This window comes from Triticum aestivum, chromosome 6B (assembly GCF_018294505.1).
Source record: "Triticum aestivum cultivar Chinese Spring chromosome 6B, IWGSC CS RefSeq v2.1, whole genome shotgun sequence".
Classification (NCBI taxonomy): domain Eukaryota; kingdom Viridiplantae; phylum Streptophyta; class Magnoliopsida; order Poales; family Poaceae; genus Triticum; species Triticum aestivum.
Window position 1 is genome coordinate 652,968,054 of NC_057810.1, and position 9,345 is coordinate 652,977,398.

The 9,345-nt window shown below is 43.7% G+C and overlaps 1 long non-coding RNA gene across 2 annotated transcripts; it reads left to right on the forward strand.

The window, feature by feature from the left end:
• Window positions 1-4,145: 4,145 nt before the first annotated feature.
• Window positions 4,146-7,135, forward strand: LOC123134708 (uncharacterized). 2 transcript variants are annotated; one of them, XR_006465706.1, is made up of 5 exons: window positions 4,146-4,299; window positions 5,868-5,981; window positions 6,462-6,562; window positions 6,694-6,747; window positions 6,838-7,135. It is a non-coding gene; the product is annotated as an uncharacterized lncRNA (long non-coding RNA). The 2 variants fall into 2 exon arrangements; XR_006465705.1 differs by having other exon boundaries at window positions 6,462-6,747.
• Window positions 7,136-9,345: the final 2,210 nt, after the last annotated feature.

A 9,345-nucleotide genomic window follows, 5' to 3' on the forward strand; every position in this document is an offset into this window, starting at 1 on the left:
CCAGCAGAGGTCGCGTGGGAGTGGCGATGCGGGGTGGTGCGGTTGTGCGTCCGCGCGGGCGGCGAGCCGGTGAGGGAGGGGCTATCCTGGCGGCGAGGCAGGGGTGGCGGCGGAAGGGGCGCTGGCGCCCGATAGGGCTGCCTCGTGGGGGAAAAGGGGGAACTGCTCCAATTCGGCTGTGAACCCTACCAAATAGGCTTTTTTTGCGAGATATACCAAATAGGATTTTTTTTTTCATATATATTTTTAGCATATTGTATCATGTATTTGAAGTCAAACTGGTCCGTTTAGTGCAAATCGCTTGGTTCACCAGTTAGATAAAAATAAAAATAGTCCGGTCAACTAGTTTTTCTGATTTTTTTACATCACTAGTTTTTCCTGGTTTAGTAGCGTTGATGGTTTAGAGCATTTAATTAAGGCCGGCGCTAGGGGTGGTCGATCGTCCAAGGCCAATCATTTACCTCTTGGGACGTTGGATCGCGTTTCAGTGTACGTTTAAGGTTTGTTTTCATGAAATTGGTCATCTTGGTTTTGTCCATCATACGCATCACACGTCTCGTGAAAGTCCCGTCATGGAGAGACGTTGGTTGCAGCATTCTATTTCAGTTCTGACTACTGGTATGGTCGATTTCTTAAACTATGGGTGTAGCTGGCCTCGTCTCCCTTATTCTTTATCGTCATGGAGGTGCAAGAAAGGAGGAGACTAGACCGATGTGAAAACCTTTGGCATCTCTCGTTCCAAGGGTTTTGAAGGTTTCTTTGGATGTTCATTATTCGACCCTATGCCACTACGGCGTTCTTCATGCACAACAAAATTGGTTCCTTTTGTTGGGAGTTGGTGTGTTTTCATGGAAATTTCCCGATGTTTGTCCATCGCCGGTGAGAGCTATGTCGACACAACAATGACATGTAAACCATTACTCATAGACATGTAAACCATTTGTATGGACTAATAAGGTAACTAGTTTTTGGTCATGACACGATGGGAGGGGTGCTCACACCTGCATGTTGTACACTATTCATGAGTACCACTAGTGCAGAACCGGCCTTTAGTGCCTGTTCGTAACGGCCTCTAGTGTCAGTTCGCTAACCGGCACTAAAGAGTGGGGACTAAAGCCCCCCCCCCCTTTAGTACCGGTTCGTCACGAACCGGCGCTAAAGTGACACCACGTGGCACGAGCCAGGCCCATGTGCGCGTAGGGCTTTAGTACCGGTTGGTAACACCAACCGGTACTAAATGTTTGGGGGGGGGGGGGGGTTGGCCTTATTTTCCATTCAATTTTTTTGTTTGCTGGTATTTTACGATACTACAAATTATACACGTTATGCATATATACTAGAAGAACACCCGTGCATTGCAACGGGGCCACATTAACTATAAGAGTTCAATATTAATATTCCCATACATATCAAGTGACATTGGCGACCTTTTTTACCATCAAATCCTCACACACACACACACACACTCTCCCTCCCTCTTCCTCACTCTCTCTCCCCCTCTCTCTCTCTCTCTCTCTAACACACACACACACACATATCCATCTTATTGGATACGGGACCATAATCCATCTATGTCACACACACACACATGCTAGTGCATGCATAACAACATGGACTATGTGTATTATATTTGCCACCACAACCGAGGGAATTAATTTCATGTAAATCGGCCAGCCATAACTCCAAGAATACGCGGAGGAGGAGGCCCGGGTCGGCGCCGTCCGGCGCGGGCCACGAGCCCGCTTCCAAGTGTGTCTGCGCGCCGGCCACCCACGCCGGGTCCTTCAAGTGCCGCTTCCACAGCACCAACTCCCAGGGCCACGGCCAGGGCCAGGGAAGCCGCCCTTCTTCGTCCCCTTCACCGGTCGCGGTCAACGCGGTGCCACGGCACCCGGCCTCACCGTCTTCGTCCTCCGGTACCGTCGCAACCCAGTGACGCAGCCCAAGCATCGGCCTTGAGAATCAAGAATGCTCGACAACGGAGAGGGAAGGGAAGATCATATACATGTCATAAGAAAGAGAGTTTATTTACTGCTCCCTCGATGTATTGTTTTCTTTGTTTGGAGATTGATTATCATCCGTGAGTTAAGGTAAGATTAATGTGATTGAGCGATTTTTCTGAAAATGAAATATTTGTTTTCTAATTAATGTGATTGAGTGATTCAAGGTAAGGTTAATTAATTTAGATTTGATCTTTAAAGATTGTTCGTGATTGATTCTACATTACTAAATAACTTGCGCCAGTATGGAAAGTTCTGATCTATTCAGATTTCTTTCGTTGTGTGAGAGGGTGACGCGAAAATAAACCGATAAAGTGGTGGGAAGGGACGAAAAAAATCTACGAAAAAACCAGCGAAGGTGGGAGGAGGTACCAAAAAAACCCATGGGAGGTGGGACGAAAAAAAAACCTGGAAGCGACCCCCTTCACCGGTTGCGGTCAACGCGGTGCCGCGGCACCCGGCCTCGCCGTCCTCGTCCTCCGGCACCGTCGCAACCCAGTGACGCAGCCCAAGCATCGGCCTCGAGAATCAAGAATGCTCGACAACGGAGAGGGAAGGGAAGATCATATACATGTCATAAGAAAGAGAGTTTATTTACTGCTCCCTCGATGTATTGTTTTCTTTGTTTGGAGATTGATTACCATCCGTGAGTTAAGGTAAGATTAATGTGATTGAGCGATTTTTCTGAAAATAAAATATTTGTTTTCTAATTAATGTGATTGAGTGATTTAAGGTAAGGTTAATTAATTTAGATTTGATCTTTAAAGATTGTTCGTGATTGATTCTACATTACTAAATAACTTGCGCCAGCATGGAAAGTTCTGATCTGTTCAGATTTCTTTCGTTGTGTGAGAGGGTGACGCGAAAATAAACCGATGAAGTGGTGGGAAGGGACGAAAAAAATCTACGAAAAAAACCAGCGAAGGTGGGAGAAGGTACCAAAAAAAATCATGGGAGGTGGGACGAAAAAAAACCTGGAAGCGAGACTACCAACTGCTCCATTAGGAGTAGAGATAAATAGATTTTCTCGTACGTAGAACCGCATATATATATATCATCGAATGTCTCACAACCAACACCATTAATTATTCACACATACACATGTATATACATATATAATTTCTCCTACATATGTTGCCTTTGGTGCCTCCGGAGCACGATGACAAGTGGTTCATGGGGGTGGTAGCGGGTAATAGTATTCTCCTTTGGGATCTATGACCTGGTCGAGTAAAAATCCGGCTATTTCCTCTTGAAGTGCTAGTATGCGGTCCGATGGTAGGAGCTTATCCCGCACCTCTCTGAACTGTTAAGAAGGAGATTAATATTCATGTGTGTTAGTTGTGTGACTAGATATCGATAATGGTGTGAATAGTGTTCTGACAAACATACCCAATCCTGTCTATCAGATCTGCTCCTTTCGCACGTCATCATGCGAATGTTCTCGCAAATGATCATCGACGACATCGGCAACATGCAACTCCAATTCCATCTTATCTTCCTCAATTCTTTTCAATTTTTCTTTCAAATACTCGTTTTCTCTTTCAACTAAATTTAACCTCTCGACAATAAGGTCGGTTGGAATTTCCGGTTCACATACCTCCTAGATATATGTTCTTCTACTAGTACCCCGACGACGACCACCCCGCCACCCTTTCAGACTGGTAAACAACACCACCGCCAGCAACTCCACGTCCTCCTCCTCCACCGCAGTAGGCCACACCATTACGCTGCACCTATCTATTTCTTTTTGTAGAAAATGCACCCTTTTTTGTTGTCCGCTGCAATTTTTGATGTTGCATGTCTCCAAAGCATTGATACAGCAAAAACTGCCAACTTGCCGTCCTCATAGGCGGTATATGGCGACACGCCACGATACGTCGTGACAGGCGTGCCCTATAGTATCCCATGTTTTTTGAATAAAAAAACAAAATACAACGACGAGGCATGTTTGTTTAGGTTTTTTTTTTGAGAAATGCATGTTTTTTTAGGTTTTTTTAGACAAGCATGTTTTTTTAGATGAAACAAGGAAACGGCTGGCATAAGTGTGTGATAGGCCTAGGGATACGGCTCGGCCCATAATCAGCCTCGGCCCATATAGAAAACCTATCCGAGGGGGTCGCACGTACGCTCTCCACAAACGGAGGTGCTTCCAGCAGCAGCGAACGCGCCGCCTCATCATAGATCTCCACCGCCGCCGCCTGGGCTCAATGCTGTCACTGCCGCTGGACTCGACACCACCCCCGCCGCCTTGACTGGACCGGCGACCTCTGTCCCCAGCATCCTCTCCTCCAGACGCCAGGTAACCCCAAACCCATCATCCTCTCATGTCTTCATCTCTGTGATTTGGAGTTCATCCATCGAGTTGCCGGCTGCTGCTGCCCGCTACCCCATCTTGCGCCCTGCTGCTCGTTTGATTGAATGCTTGTGAGGGAGTCATCGGCTTGTGCAGTCGAACTGGTCAAGAGCTGTATGTTATTCACCGGCGGAGCTACGGCTGGACCTGCAGGTGCCATGGCCCCCCAACCTTGGTCAATATTGTGAAGGAAAAATATTTAGGGTCCTCAAATTAGAAAAATATAGTTTTTGGGCCCCCAAACATCAATATTTTGTGATCCCCCCCCCCCCCCCCCCCCCCCCCCTCCCCCCAAAAAAGATCTGTGCTAGCTCCGCCACTGACGTTATTGCTTTGTGATTTTGAGATTAAGTGGTACTCTGGGGTGTGTGTGTTCTACTACTATGTACAGTACTAGTTTCTTGTGCGTCAGGTGTGAACTTATTGGACCGCATCACAATAATATTGTATGCGCTGGATCAAGTGGAATTATTCTATAAATTTTAAAGATGGCATGTTTCGTAAACAAGTGCTTATACTGATGAATTAGATTGCGTTCATCTAGTTTTAGGTGCCCTGTACTTATAAGATGTCATGTTCTGTAAACAGGCGCCTGATTATCTAACCAGGAACACATGATTTGAATATTGGCAGCTAACTACAATGGCAGCTAATTTAGGGTGTGTAAGATACAATGTCGATGCCATCTCGGCGCCCAGTGGAAACCTGTTTCTAGCTCTGCATGTCGTTCATGATCAGGGTATGTACATGCATGCACCTCACCTGACCAGACTGTCCAGTGAAAGACAGCTTAGAATTAGGATTCACACGCATGAGCTAGCTATGCATTTCTCAACTTATTGTTCTGTTAGTAACACTAGTACTTATCCCTGTTAAGCAGGAACCGATTGAATAATGTAAAAAGCCTGAAAGGCCTACGGTGGACATTGTCATTACCTGAAGATAGCTGACTGAATACTGTGACATCTCTTGGACATCAAACCGTGGGTGCATGCTTTTGTGGAATCTCGTGGAAATTTACTAGGTGTACTGTACTCAGTTTTTGCAAGCTCTCCCCAGATTTACAATGAGTCTGCTGTGGGTGGCTCACAGAACTTGTGTTCGGCTGCTCACTTGACTGAATACTTGCGCTGCTGCTGCTTTCTACCCAATACCCATGAATGATTGCTGCTTGGCTACTTGTTGTTCCCAGCCAATTAGCAATTTCAGAATTAAATTAATTGGGCATGCAATTGATTTAGCGCAAATCAATGTTGTATCTGTCTTTCTAGATCGTCTAGTGATAATAATCTGGGACGGATTCGGTCTAGCCTAGCTCATATATTTCAGGAAAGTAAGTATCACAGATTCAGCATAGCCTAGCACATATCTTTCAAGTAGGCAAGTATCACAGATTCAGGCTAGCCCATGCATACCTATCAGAAAGTTTGTATCATTACTTTGAGTTCTGCTGATGAGTTTACTCTTCTACTCGATATACTTATGCGCTCATGTCATTCCATGAATTAATGCAGAGGCAATGTTGGAGAAGATGGCGTCCTGGATTGGATAGCAGAGATTGTGCAGAGCACTATGGATATCTACTTTACTGACAGGGAATTTAGGCATAATACATAGTGCTTTTCCTGGTAAGGGTTCCGCAGGCCGTGCAACAATATTGATATCTACTTTACTGACAGGGAATTTAGGTGTAATACATAGTGCTTTTCCTGGTAAGGGTTCTGCAGGCCGTACAGCAGTAGATGTACGATCATTTTGGTGCAGTATATCCCAATTATCACTATGAAAATACAGCAGAAGCTTGTCTGTTCATTTCCATTTTAACTCTTATATTTCTTGTATCTCAATCTCATCTGCTAGTTTGATATAATCCAATGGGTGATAGCATCACCGTTTACCAAGTACCCATCCTGGTTACTTTGTTATTTAGGTAAATGTAAGACATCATGAACTTTTACCAAGTACCTGTCCTTACATTATGTGCAAAATAGGTTATATATTAAATTCCAAATCTGTTGAATATTTGGTTATACTGCATGCTTATAGTTTGTAGCTTGTGGCTGTACATCTATTTCTATCTCATGTTATTTATCATTCTACTCTTCCAGAATGTTTGCGGGGAGCTCAGTTAGTGTCGATGCCTCAAGGGTTTATGAATAACAGTTCCATGTTGCTTAAAGGCATTGTAACGTTGGCTACTAGTTTCCAGGTATATGTTTATGTAGTCATATGGACGCCTCATTGATAATTCCTATAGAATGTTTATATTCTTTATAACTTTGCCATGGATGAACCTATTCTGGATAATGAGGAGTTAGCAAGGGAGGTTTCTGATTGTAGAGAATTGGTGACGCTTTTGCTTCAGGATACTTAATTATATGGCCTTGAGCTTTTGTAAGTTAAAGTATTTTTTTCTTTCATATTTCGAATTTATATTTGTATACATTTAATCACATATCTGTAAGGTTCAATTTTCTTTTACAGATTCAAAAGAAGGATAATTGAGTTGCAGCTGAATTCTTCGGTTGGATCAAGCAGCGAAGAAGATTTTACTTAGCAATACCTGTAGTTTACATTGACAGATTGAAAAATGTAATATCATTCACAAGATTTTTTTCTTTGGTTGAATTGATGCAACTGCTATGGTGTAATATTCTCCATAGTTGTGTTGTCTATAGTCAAATTGATATGAATGATATTCTGTTGCACCAATAATATTGATATTTGTTTATTGTAATGCATATGTATCCTACACTCTTCTATATAATAAATATATTGATATTTTTAATTTGTGTATGTGTTGTGCTTCAATTTCTCTATCTTTTTTCATGGTGCCAAGCAGCATAATAAATTGTAATAATTAACTATTTGAGCAATTGCATTGATTTTATATTAAATAAATGTATATTAAATAAATGGGTACCTAATTTTGTGGTTAATAATTAAAAAAGAAATACATTAATTATGCTGCCATACTAATATAGTAGTGTTACTGATGGTGTTACTATAGTTACAAATATGTTACTAGGGTGGTTGACAACTATAGATGATAGTGTTACGATATTTTGATATTATGTTACAAGTTATGTTACTACAGTTACAAAAACATGTTACCACAATATTCTACACCTACAAAAATATGTTACTACGTGTGTTACTATAGTTGCAAAAATGCGTTACCGGTGTGTTTGGTAACACATAATATGCATGTTACTATAGCATAATTGTAACACAATTTTTAATCTATTGTAACACCTACTATATGTGACAATGGACACCCCTTAGTAACACGGTCTAATGGAACACATTTCAAAATGTGTTAGTATCTGGGCTAGTAACACTGTTTTGGGCCTGAGGTAACATAACACCGTGTTACAAAAGCTCTGTCCTATTGTAGTGACCGGGACCAAAGGCCCCCCTGCCTGGGCTCGGCGCACCGGCCACGTGGAGGACCATCTGTCCTGGTTCGTGTTAGAACCGGGACTAAAGGGGGGAGGTATTAGTAAAGACCCATTAGTCCCGGTTCATGAACCGGGACTAAAGGCCCTTACGAACCGGGACAAATGCCCCCTTTTCTACTAGTGTTGCCCGAGGTTCATGAGGTTTAGATTGAGGGGGAGTGTTAGAATATGTATAGGATAGAGATATTTGTTCATTCAAATTATAATCTATCTCTATCTCCTATTCTCTCTCTCTCTCTCGTTACCCCTTGTAACCGAACTCCTTGAGATCGATCTCTGATCTCTTCTTATACGCCAAGACATTGTCAATATATAAACACGCGGCCCGAGACCAAAGGGTTCAACGCTTCCAACCTAATTTACACAATGATCTGCTGGAATTTAGTCTATTTGGGCAGCCCAATAACTATTTAAGAAATTCCTAATAAATCCTAGAGGCCCACTTAGCCCATTTGTGCAAGGCAAGGGATACTACTAAAAGTTTAGTCCCACATTGCTAGTTTAGAGGGGGGTTGGACCTCTTTATAAGGGAGGCTCCTTCCCCACTTGTATGAGCATGAGAACAAGAGGGACATCCACGCGCGCTCCTCCTCCGCCGCCCGCCTCGCCACGCCACGCCTTGCCACGACGCGCCACGTCGTGGGTTGCGGGAATGAGCCGAGCCGATGTCTAATTTTTGCCACGCACTACGGGTATACGAAAGGTCACTTGGGAGCTGAAAAGTTTTTGCGGTAGTGGATAATGAATACGAACGGCGCACCTCTTCGCGTGCTGCCTGTTCACTTCGTCTCCCTCCGTTGCTTCACCCCGTCGCAGCCTGTTCGCGTCCCTCTCCTGTGCCTATATAAGAGAGGTCGCTCCTCTCTAGAGAGACACACCAGAAGGTCCTCTTCCTCTCGCCACACAAATCCAATCTCTGAGCTGCTGTTGTCTTCCTCATCCCGGTTTGCGGCGTGTACCGCACGTCGGGACAGTAGGCCTCCGAGACCGCACCTTTTGAGTCCTGTACGGGAGAAGGGTGATAAGGTTTTTGGGGAGCGCTCAACGCGACTACTGGCTGCTTCATCACGGACGATCCGGTCGCCGACGACGTCTTCCCCGACGTCCACGACCTCCTCAACGACATGGCAGGCGAGGACACCGACCCCAAGTCCAGCGCTTCTGCTGCTGTTGTGTCGTATGTGTTCTTATCCTTTCTGTTAGAGGTCCTGCTATAGTTCTTGGCTCTAGTTTCTGCCCTACGTATGTTAGGTTCTATGTCGTATAAGCAATTTCATCTAGTGTCTGTTCTAGATGTGTTTACCTTAAGTTCATATATGCAGACGATGTTTACCTTCTCTCTGTCAGATTGCATGACTTGCTTTATATTTGCTATTTTAGTCATGCTTTATCTAGTATTTCTGTTAATAAAATCATTAGATAAATTGCTCATATTTCCAACAATCCAAAAACCTTATTATAGGCAATTTACCTTGAATGGTTTTGCTGCTTCCATGAGACCTCCTATGTTTGAGGGTATCCACTATAAAAG